Source organism: Berghia stephanieae, chromosome 8 (assembly GCF_034508935.2).
Source record: "Berghia stephanieae isolate SIO BIC M18660-M18661 chromosome 8, UCSD_Bste_1.3, whole genome shotgun sequence".
NCBI lineage: Eukaryota > Metazoa > Mollusca > Gastropoda > Nudibranchia > Aeolidiidae > Berghia > Berghia stephanieae.
In genome coordinates, this window is record NC_088367.1 from 12,535,603 (window position 1) to 12,548,102 (window position 12,500).

Genomic DNA, 12,500 nt, shown 5'->3' on the forward strand with positions numbered 1-12,500 from the left:
AAACCGCGTTTAGGACGGATGTTGCTACGTTATAGACAGTATGCGTTTGACTAAGAAGCTCACAACATTGCCATCCGGAAGTATAACGGACCATCACACAAAACTAAGTGTAACCATGAACCTTTATAGTCTGGATATTACAGTTTATTGAGAATTACTCATAAACGCGGAAGGCAAAAAGCAATAACAAAGACCCGAGTGACGTCATCTTCGAACTATCTATATCCAACTGACGGATTTTGTAAGTTTTTTAGTTTGTTTTGTTTTGTTTTTTACTAAGTGCATATCATCAATAATAGATTGGTTAAAAAAACACAGAGATATTTCCATCTTTGTCATTAGAATGATCCCCTTCTTCCATAGACTGGGTCATAACAATCTTAGAAAAGGTTCTTTACTCACATAATTTCACCGTACTCATGGTATTTGGCCGGTAACATTGTTTGTTTATTTTTATTCTCTCTGTCGAAAAAAAGGTCTGAATTCCACACCCTCTTTAAAAGCGTCTCAGTGTTGATTGCTTTCATTGTATCGACAATGTTGATAAAATATAGGTCATGTTAATCAATCGAGATCGACATACAAATATTTGCAGGTCTGATAACCTAACATAATTGGATTCAGTAGTCTGATGTCACGCCGCATGGCAACGACGGCCATCTTGGTTCTAAACAAAAATAAATCATTACTTTTTATTCTTCATGCTGGCTAGAACTTTTCATATGCCTTGTGATCAGAATGTGTAAAAGTCAAAACATGATCAAATTTATGGGGTTTTTTTTTCATCTGGATACGCTTTTATGCTCGCCGGAGAATTATTTCATACGGGCGTCCGCCATTGTTCCGATAGTTTAGAGCCAGTGTTACTAAGTTACCATGCTTCATTAGGAAGGAAGTGACGTTACGACTGTTGAAGAGTACTATAGACGTACAATGTATGTGTGGTAATGGAGATATATATATATATAATTTGCTTTGATTTGAGAGTATTTCCATCACAGCAATGGTCCCAAGACAATTCAGGCGATCAGACCTGCCAATTAAGCACACATTGATATCTATCGACATATTATATCAAAGTTTTGGGTTTTGTTTGTTTGTTTTTGTTTTAAGGGGTTTTCAAGGGTTTTACGACGTTTGCAACACATTTAGGTCATACCAGTGCCAGTACAAAGGAAGAAAATGAGTAAAAAGTTCTAGAATTACAATTAAAGCATCCAAGAACAGGCAAGGTAAAGGGGAATTGGATCAAATAGGAAATGGATATAGATTCCAAGAGAACACTGTTAGTGTACTTAGTTTGAGATCACCTAAAAGTCTCATCCAGACGCAAGCACAAGTCCCCGCCAAGAGGAACATACTCAATTGTTTATAAATCACACATATGTACTAGGGGAAAAAATAGAGTGTACAACAGAGATGATTTATAATGGGAAAAAATTCATTTCCCCAAACTAACTATACATTTGACTGTTTCCCTCCTAGCCAGGGCATCCGGCCAGGGCCAGGACAAACCCAAGTAATCCTTTCATTCCAAGACAAAGACAGAATGCATGTTGGAAAACAAATATCTAGGGGAATAGAAGACACAGTATGTACCCCCCTGCCCACTATGGCAGGTCAGGACCCCCCCCCCCCCCCCCCCCCCCAGTTTTGTGTATTCAGAGAGTACGCTGGGTTATCCGGTGTTTTGTTATGACGTTTTCCGATCAAAATGAAAAAGAAAATGTGTTTTGTTATCGCACGCCACAGTTTTGAGCTGACTCATTACCAGACAATATTATTTATATTATATCATATCATATCATATTAGTTTAATTGTCGGAGGAAGGAAAAGAACAATAAACACGTATGATGATATGTAAAACAACGCCTCAAAACGGTATTCAGTCGGAAGATTAAAGTGCTAAAAATCGACTTTATAACCAAAATTATTAGATTTGCGTTGATTTTGTATGTTATTGATAAGGATGAATCCGGTATTTTAGAGTGCTAAAATCTAAGATTTCATATTTTTTTAAACTTTGATTCGACTTTTTATCATCTAGTCCATCCCGACATAATACCGTTTTGACAGGCTGGGTCACATATTATGATGATGATGATGACCTCACCACTTAACGTCCCTCGACAGATGAATACAGAGGCCAATCGAAGCCTTCATAAACTTATTCTCGCTGTGCGTTAAGCAAGCTAGAATGGTCACAAGATCCGACAGCCGGATATTGGTGCTATGCGTTGAGGCGAATTACTCACAACATCCGCCAGCCGTTTATATATAGCGTACCAAAACACAAAACTGTGTGTAATCTTAAACGTTTATAATCTAATTTATGGAATACAGTAATAATTGTGCGGCTATAATGTGGTCTAGTGGTATGACACTAGCTTCCCTTTCGGATCGGAAGGTCCTGGGTTCAATCCTCGCTCGGCACATAGTTCATTGGAAAAGGCTCTTTTCTCACATTCTCTCATCGTACTCATGTGTAAAAAAATGAGTACCTGGCAGTTAACAGCGTTGTCTCAGTCCGCAAAAATTGTAATAGTATCACCAAACAGGCGTCATGTCTTGTCCTAAATGTTAAGTGTTGCTGTTGGCTAGGGAACCCATGTAAACCGCTTTAAGCTCGTTTAGTGGAATATTGAGCTATACGAAAGCTCATTATTAAAAAAGATCTTGCTGTTCGTTAAGCTAGAATGCTCACAACATCCGCCAGCCGGATATAGATGCTAAGCGTTGAGGCAAATTACTCACAACATTCGCCAGTCGGATATAAGTTCCCAAAATACAAAACTGTGTGTAACCTTAAACTTTTATAATCTGGTTGATGGAATATAGTGATAACCATTCATAAAAATGGCTGGCTAAAATCAATAACAATAGCTAAATAACGTCAATTTCGTTCCTTCTATTGATGCTATGCGCTTAATTAAAATAATTATAACATCCGTCAGATGGATGTAACGTATAAAGTATATAGTATATAAAATAAAAACCACGAAATAGTATTCTAATATATATAATATATGAGTGTTGGTGGGTGCTTGTAGATACGAGAGTGCTCGATAATATTAATTAGAGCGTGCAAATTAAATAAAAACACTCGCATTTTTCGCCAGGACGATCGAAATTGTGAATGTTCTTATATACACACACACACACACACACACACACACATATATATATATATATATATATATATATATATATATATATACATATATATATTTATATATATATATTTATTTATATATATATACATATTATAATATCATTATTATTGTATCATGTATATATATATATATATATATATATATATATATATATATATATAATATATATATTATATATATATATATATATATATATATATATATATATATATTATATATATATTATATATATATATATATATATATAAACAGAAATAGAAAGATGGGGAAAAATGTAGGAATGACAAAATAAACCAAAGTGGCTGCATTTTCATTTATTTTATGTTTCTGTCTGTCCCACGTCCCAGGCGACCCGTCCTTCTCCCGTATTGGTTTCAATCCGTCAATCAACGGCGCCGACAAACTGTACGTCCAAATTTGGGGGTTTCTTTCCTTCCCGAACGTTTAGTCGATGATGTCATTTTAACCTTTAATAGCCGGGGTCGATTTTACAGTATCGAAGCTAATAAATGACACAAACAAGGGCCCGAGATGTTTTTTATTTATGTTTTTTTATTTATGTTTTTATTTTTTGGTTGATATTTCAAATACTCTTCAACAGTCGTAACGTCACTTCCTTCCTAATGACGCATTGTAACTTAGTAACACTGTCTCTAAACTATCGGAACAATGGTGGACGCCGTGTGAAATATTTCTCCGACGAGCATAAAAGCGTATCCAGATGAAAAAAACCCATAAATTTGATCATGTTTTGACTTTTAAACATTCTGAACACAAGACAAAGAGAAAAGTTCTAGCCAGTATGAAGAATAAAAAGTAATGATTTTCTGTGTTTAGAACCAAGATGGCCGCCGTTGCCGGGCAGCGTGACATCAGACCACTGAATCCAATTCTAACCCTGATATAGATAGTATGAAGTTGACGTCACTCAGGTCTTTGTTATTGTTTTTTGCCATCCGCATTTATGAGTACTTCTCACTAAACTGTGTTAACCAGACTATAAACGTTAAAGGTTACACATTGTTTTGTGTGTTGGTCCATTATCTTTCCGGATGGCAATGTTGTGAGCTTCTTAGCCAAGTGCATACTATCTATAGTGAACACCACGTGTACATATTTGCAGGACTCATAACTGTGCGGTTATGTGGTCTAGTGGTATGGCACTCACTTTCGGATCGGAAGGTCCTGGGTTCGATCCTCGCTCGCTCGGCGCATAGCTGATTGAGTCCTTGGTAAAAAGCTCTTTACTCACATTCTTCTATCACCGTACTCAGGTGTAAAATGAGTACCTGGCCGTTGACATACATTTTTCCTATAGTTTAGAACCAGTTACTAAGTTACTATGCGTTATTATGAGGGAAGTAACGTCACGAGTGTTGGAGCCTATTATTCCCTGCGAAATAGGGAATCATTTTAAATCATGAATCTAAAAAAAGGGGGCGGGGGGAATGTTTGAATAGAAGGAACGAAATTGAAGTCACTCAGCTCTTTGTTATTGTTTTTAGCCAGCCACTTTTATGAGTAGTTCTCACTAAATTCTATTAATAATCAGACTATAAACGCTCAAGGTTACACATAATTTTGCTGGCGGAAGTTATGAATATTTTAGCTTAGCATAGCATCAAATGTCGTAAACATTTAGTTAAATACCTTACAGAATATCAATCCAAATACAAATATGTGAACCAACGTCTAAAAACGGTATTATTTGGGGATGAATTGGACTCCCCATGGTAGACGAATTAACAATTTTTTTTCCCGACAAAGACAACGCTGTTAACGGCCAGGTACTCATTGTATACCCGAGTACGGTGAGAGAATGTGAATAATAAAGAGCCTCTTCCAAGGACAATCAACTATGCTCTGAGAGAGGCTCGATCCCAGGACCTTCCGATCCGAAAGCGAGTGTCATACCACTAGACCACGTCATAGCCGCACGTAGAATAGAATAATGGGAAAGAAAGGAGAAATTTCTGGAATAACAGGAAGAGATATGATAGCTCTTATCGGGCGGAGGTAATCATTGTACTTATCGAGGCAGGGCATATGGCTGGGGGATATCTGATAGAGATAAGACAGAAGGGGCGGGGGGGGGGGGCAATTAAGTAGTATCGATTTTGATGATATCGATAATCATGATGATATTGGATGCAGAACCTTGTTTGTTTAAACTGGGTTAACCCAAAAGTTTTCTTGCGTCTTTTTAGAACGCACTCAACAATAGAGACAATTGATAAAGGGGGTTTATGTTCAGGGCATCCTAATATGCTGGGGGGGGGGGGGGGGGGGGGGTAGGGCTGCCCATAATTTGGTAGATACTTACTTCACAGCTAAAGGAACCGGGGAGGGGGGGGAGGGTATATGGCTGGGGGATATCTGATAGAGATAAGACAGAAGGGGGGGGGGGCAATTAAGTAGTATCGATTTTGATTATATCGATAATCACGATGATATCGGATGCAGAACCTTGTTTGTTTAAACTGGGTTAACCCAAAAGTTTTCTTGCGTCTTTTTAGAACGCACTCAACAATAGAGACAATTGATAAAGGTGGTTTTTGTTCAGGGATCCATAATATGCTGAGGGGGGGGGGGGGAGCTGCCCTATAATTTGGTAGAACACTGACTTCACAGTGGCTAAAGGAACCGGGGAGGGGGGATGGCAATTACGTAGTATCGATTTTGATTTTATCGATAATCATGATGATATTGGATGAAGAACGTTGTTTGTTTAAACTGGGCCAACCCAAAAGTTGGTTGGGTTTTTTTGGGACTTTTTTAAAAAACATACTCAACAATAGACACAATTGAATTAGAGGTTAGTTTTGTTCAGCGCCTCATAATGTGCTGAGGGCTGCGGGGGCGGGGGGGGGGGGAGGAGGAAGGAGTCAGTCACTTCACACTTAAAGGGACCGGGATCGACCTCAGGTTGAAATGAGATTTTTACATTTCCCTCCCCGTAATATCCATCTAGCAGTAATTGGGCAGTTGGGTCTCTTATACCTGGCGGAAAGTACTTTGTAATTGCTAGTGTCTTATCCAGGCGATTGTTATTGTCCAGTTAACAACTGGGATAAGCTCCATTTGGCTCTGAAGGAATACTACTTGATACTTTTTCCACATTATTGTTGTTGACATTTTAAAAAGCTATTACTACAGATTTGATACTAGATCGTCATTTTTGGGATTTCTCTTATTTAGTTCAACCAAGACAAACGGAAGATTTCCCCCTTAGTTTTCTTATTCAAGTGGCCCAGTGGATAAGGCATTGCACAATGATCCGGAAGCTCCCGGGTTCGATCCATTATTCAAACACTTTCGTTTTGGGCAAGATTAGTATACTCAAATTGCTCACTTGGACAACATGGGTGATTCCTGTTGACATCAGACTTCCTGTTTGATGAATTATTTATATACTTTCATGGAATGCCAAAGCGACGATATCTTATGATGTCGTGCGGAAGGGCATAACTTATTAATTTTTTTTTTCTCAAAACAGCTTAGAATTGAAGTCTAATATCGCGCAATACCCACAAAACGTGCTCAAAGCACTTTACAAAGGGTCCCTGACAAACAGCAACACTTAACATCTAGGACAGGACATCACGCCTGTTAGCCGATATATTACAATTATTTTCGGAAAGTTACAACGCTGTTAACGACCTGGTACTCATTTTTACACCTGAATACGGTGAGAGAATGTGAGTAAAGAGCCTTTTCCAAGGACTCAACTATGCGCCGAGCGAGGCTCGAACTCAGGACCGTCCGATCCGAAAGCGAGTGGTGTCATACCACAAGACCACATAACCGCAGGGAAGGGTTAAGAATGTTTCAATATAGATAGTATGCGCTTGGCTAAGAAGCTCATAACATTGCCATCCGGAAGTATAACGGACCAACACACAAAACTGTGTGTATCCATGAACGTTTATAGTCGGATTAATACAGTTCAGTGAGCATTACTCATAAACGCGGATGGCAAAAAAAAAAACAGTAACAAAGACCTGAGTGACGTCATCTTCAAACTATCTATATAAAGTTGTTTGTTGTTTGTTTGTTTGTTTGTTTGTTTGTTTGCTTGCTTGCTGAAAGAGTTCATGTCTAACAACGTTAAACAGAACCAGACTATCAATTAGATAAAGTAGTTTTATCGCCACGTCTGGGCCATCACACGCTTTATTAGATTCCGACAATATTGCCCAGCCGCTTGTTCCAGGAGGCGAAGCAAAGAGCAGAGACAAAAAGCCCGCTAAGAGTTGATGGGCACTATTTGATACCATGTACCGGTGGGTAATTTTATGTATCAGGTACTGGATATTGAAACATTCGTTAATCCTTTCCTTACCAACAACAGGAAAATTGTCAAATTTGTTACGATCCAATGATATTATATTTTTCATATTCAAATTGGCTCAGCGGTACGGGGTCTTTGCTTCGTACCCAAAAGGTACCGAGTTCGATCACCCGCCGCTGGGCTTTGTGGCCTTGAGCAATCACCTCGCCCTAGCTCGATTAGCGGCGCTGTACTGCGGTTGACGCCTGGGTTATTCCAGTCTTCCCTTGGAATAGACCCTAGGGACAAATTTCCCCTATGGGATGAAAAAAGGAAATTATATTTGTTTTTATAATTTTTTTTGTTCTGTTTGTCACAAAGTTTGAAGAAAAATCTTTATCATTGCAATGAGGAGTTAATGCTGTTGTGAATATCTTGTTTGGCTGCACAAACTTTTGTATCGTATGTCAGTTTAGCCTCTAGGTTTGAGTATAAAGATGTCATTTTTTTTCTTTCTATCTACAATCCGAATTGCTCTCTCCGCTCATCTACATCCCTGTTCTTGAACCCTGTACTTAAGTCGAGTTTTTCACGACGTGCTTTCGCACATTCTGCTCCCTCTGTGTGTTATGCTCTTTCAGCAGACACCAGGCACCGTCATTCTCTGTCCTCCTTTAAAGCCTCTTTGAAGACAAGGTGCTTCCTTTCAGTTATATATATATATATGTGTGTGTGTGTGTGTGTGTATGTGTGTTTGTCTTTGTATAAGCGCTTCCGAGCACATTTTGTGGAAAGAGGCGATATAGAAATTACGCATAATTATTATTATTATTATTATTATTATTATTATTATTATTATTATTATTATTATTATTATTATTATTATTATTATTATTTCATCATCATTATTATTAATATTATTATTATTATTATTATTATTATTATTATTATTATTATTATTATTATTATTATTACTATTAATATTATTATTATTATTATTATTATTATATTATTATTATTATTATTATTATTATTATTATTATTATTATTATTATTATTATATTATTAATCATTACATCATTCATCATTATTGACTAAGTATCACATTTCTGTAATAACCCTGAAAATGGTCGGCGAGGAGAGAGTTACTCCAAGCAACCCGATAGTCCTGCGCAAAAATGGCATTGCATGTTGCATCTAGTATATTATTGAAACCGTGAAAATACGCTATATGTCTGTTCATAATAAAGTGACGCATGACATCAGTATAGTATCAATAAGGGTATCAAAAAATTATGGTCAAGATTTTGGATAATTTATTTAACCGATACGATATTTTGCAAAAATCGAGCAGTGACCGACCGTTATTCGTACGCGAGCTTTTTGTCTCGCCCATGGAACAATTCCTCGGATCTCTAGATCCGATGGGAGAAATAGACAACACAAAAGCAAAGCGACTGGACCTGGTAATAGTCGTTCTTATTTTATATAATGTCCTGTACCAAGGGAAATAACCTCTGATGGGATCAAATGGATATTAAGGGGGGAGGGGTATAATATAAATAATATATATATAATATATATATATATATATATATATATATGTTACATAAAAAACATGGGCATTTATATAGATATTGTGCGCTTGGCTAACGAACTCACAAAATTGCCAGCCGGCAATATAAACGGACCAACAAACAAAACTATGTGTAATATTGGTCGTTTACAGTCTCGTTAACACAGCTTAGTGAGAATTACACATGATCGCGGATGGCAATAAAAACAATAACGAAGATCTCAGTGACGTCAACTTCATTCTGCCTATAGAGCAAAATCCACAAAGCGTGCTCAAAGCGCTTTACAAGGAGTCTCTAGCTAACAGCGACACTTACAATTTATTAGGACGAGACATGCACGACGCTTGTTAGACAATATTATTACACTTTTATTTTTCACACCGAGACAACGCTTTTAACGGCTAGTAGGTACTCATTTTACACCTGAGTACGATGAGACATTGTCAGTAAAGAGCCTTTCCAAGGACTCAACTATGCGCCACTCAGAGCGAAACTCGAACCTGTGACCGTCCTGTCCGAAGGTGAGTATTGTACCACAAAGCCACATTGCCGAACATATTTCGTGGGTTGAGGTTTAACTGGTTCTATCACCATATTTGTGTCAGTGCATGACGTAATCAGTCGGATGGATTTGCAATTTTTGCATTTTCTGAAAGAATATGCTCGCCAGAGCATTTTAATCTTTATTTGAAGTAATTCAGGTAATTTTTCATGAATTTATGTCCAGATGTATCTATGGGAAAGGCATCAAGCAACTTTTCTCAAATTTCATACGTTTTCAACTTGACTAGCTGTAAAAATATTTTGAAGTGAAATTAAGCTTTGTTATTTCCCGAAGATGTACAAAAAATGTTGATTTAATCATTTATGTAAAAAAACTCATTTTTGATTTTTTAAAAATAACCTTCTAACTAAACTTGTCAGTATCTCAGTTCAAACCTTTCCACCATTCGACTGATTATGTCATTCACTTTGACATTTGTTCAAATTGAAAACAAATTGATTTAAAGTTCATTTTTTGTTAATTACTATATATAAACTTCAACCACTCTTTTATACATAGTTTATGCGTCAATTTTCCGATTTGAAGCAATTTTTGTCAGATAAAGCCTTTTAAAATCTTGATTGTAACGCATGTAATATCTTTAAATTTTCCACAAGTGAATATAGTGGATATAGAACCAGAAAATCCTCAGCAGAAGTTAGATAAGTCGGGCGACCAGATTTGTCAGTGGAAACTATGAGCTGGATATGAGCGTAACTCAGTTCATAAACGATCTCCAATGGAAACCCTCACATGAAAGACGTTCCATCAACAAACTCCTCGTATTCCACAAAGCACAAAACGAAAAACTCGAAATTCCAACTAGCCATTTGAAAGGGAACAACAATTAAACAGTCTCAGCATTTAATTTTGAAATCCCCCGCTCAAGAACAAACCATCATCTTTACTCCTTCTTCTCCTCCACCATCCGACTTTGGAACTCCCTACCAACCAATTGGATTCAGTAGTCTGATGTCACGCCGCCCGGCAACGGCGGCCATCTTGGTTCTAAACAAAGAAAATCATTACTTTTTATTCTTCAAGCTTGCTAGAACCTTTCATATGTCTTGTGATCAGAATGTATAAAAGTCAAAACAAGATCATATTTATAATGTTTTTCTCCTCTGATACACTTTTATGCTCGTCGGAGAAATATTTCATAAGGGCGTCCGCCATTGTTCCATAGTTTAGAGCCAGTACTACTAAGTTACCATGCGTCATTAGGAAGGAAGTGACGTTACGACTATTGAATCCTATTGTAAAACAAGCCCTTTTGACTGATTACTTCAGAAAATCGCTCCCTGCTTCCCTCTAAAACCCCTGTTACTGAAAAGTCGGTCATACAATGTTCAGCCTGAAGCTTTGGCCTTAATGGAAGAAGGGGAAGAAGATAAAAGAGAATAGACATAAAGAAAAGGATGTTACATGATATCTGACCCACCGCCTCAAGGTGCTATGTCGGGATCAACGTGTATTTATTTGGAGGTCTGATAACCCAAATTGTTGTGGGCACATTGTTGTAATGGAAATACTCTCAAACCAACGCGAAATATGGGCCATTACAACAACGTTAAATCAAGCCCATAAATGCGTTCGTTATCAGACCTGCAACTGACTACACGTCGGTCGAGATGGTTGAGGTGTTGAAAATTATTGAATTTAAAACCTATAACCTAAACTATTTCAGGCTCGGGTGAGTTTTCATGTTTTATGATCGTGCGGCAATATGGTCTTGTGGTATGACTTTCGCTTTCGGATCGGACTGTCCTGGGTTTGAGCCTCGCTCGGCGCATAGTTGAGTCCTTGGAAAAGGCTCTTTACTCACATTGTAGTCTGGTGTAAATGAGTACATGGCCATGAACAGCGATGTCTTTGTCGGAAAAAAACCCATTGTAATATCGCCTAACAGGCGTCATGTCTCGTTCTATACGTTACATGTTGCCGTTAGCCAGGGGACTCTTTGTAAAGCGTTTTGATCAGGATTGTTGGTATTTAGCTCTGTACAAGCTCAAGTTTGTTTGTTTTTTTCGAGGAGAATGAATGATATGGTAGTTTAGAGTGATGAAAACCAAGATTACACATCGATGGTCGGCGGTTCAAATCTCTGAAGTCTCGATTTTCACGATCTGCAGATCAAAACGATGAAGTCTACATACGCTTTGCGCACCACGTTTTATTTAAATTTGGGCGGATCAGACCCCTGATGACCAGTAGTAGTAGTAGTAGTAGTAGTAGGAGGAGGAGGAGGAGGAGGAGGAGGAGGAGTAGGAGGAGGAGGAGGATGAGGATTACGAGGATGAGGAGGAGTAATAGTAGTAGTAGTAGTAGTAGTAGTAGTAGTAGTAGTAGTAGTAGTAGTAGTAGTAGTAGTAGTAGTAGTAGTAGTGTAGTAGTAGTAGTAGTAGTAGTAGTAGTAGAGTAGAGTAGTAGTAGTAGTAGTAGTAGTAGTAAATAGTAGTAGTAGTAGTAGTAGTAGTAGTAGTAATAGTAGTAGTAGTAGTAGTAGTAGTAGGAGAGAGAGGTAGAGAGGAGGGGTAGTAGGAGTATAGCTAGTAGTAGTAGTAGTAGTAGTAGTAGTAGTAGTAAGTAGTAGTAGTAGTAGTAGTAGTGTAGTAGTAGTAGTAGTAGTAGTAGTAGTAGTAGTAGTAGTAGTAGTAGTAGTAGTAGTAGTAGTAGTAGTAGTAGTAGTAGTAGTAGTAGTAGTAGTAGTAGTAGTATAGTAGTAGTATGTAGTAGTAGTAGTAGTAGTAGTAGTAGTAGTAGTAGTAGTAGTAGTAATAGTAGTAGTAGTTGTAGTAGTAGTAGTAGGAGGAGGAGGAGGAGGAGGAGGATGAGTAGGAGTAATAGCAGTAGTAGTAGTAGTAGTATCATTATGATCATCATCATCATCATCATCATCATCATCATCATCATCATCATCATCATCATCATCATC

The 12,500-nt window shown here is 37.6% G+C and overlaps 1 protein-coding gene across 1 annotated transcript in view; it reads right to left on the bottom strand.

Annotated features, from left to right (window-relative positions):
• LOC144978177 (uncharacterized) overlaps positions 1–12,500 on the bottom strand; it is a 67,072-nt gene that overhangs the window by 54,029 nt on the left and 543 nt on the right. The gene's annotated exons all lie outside the window — the stretch shown is intronic.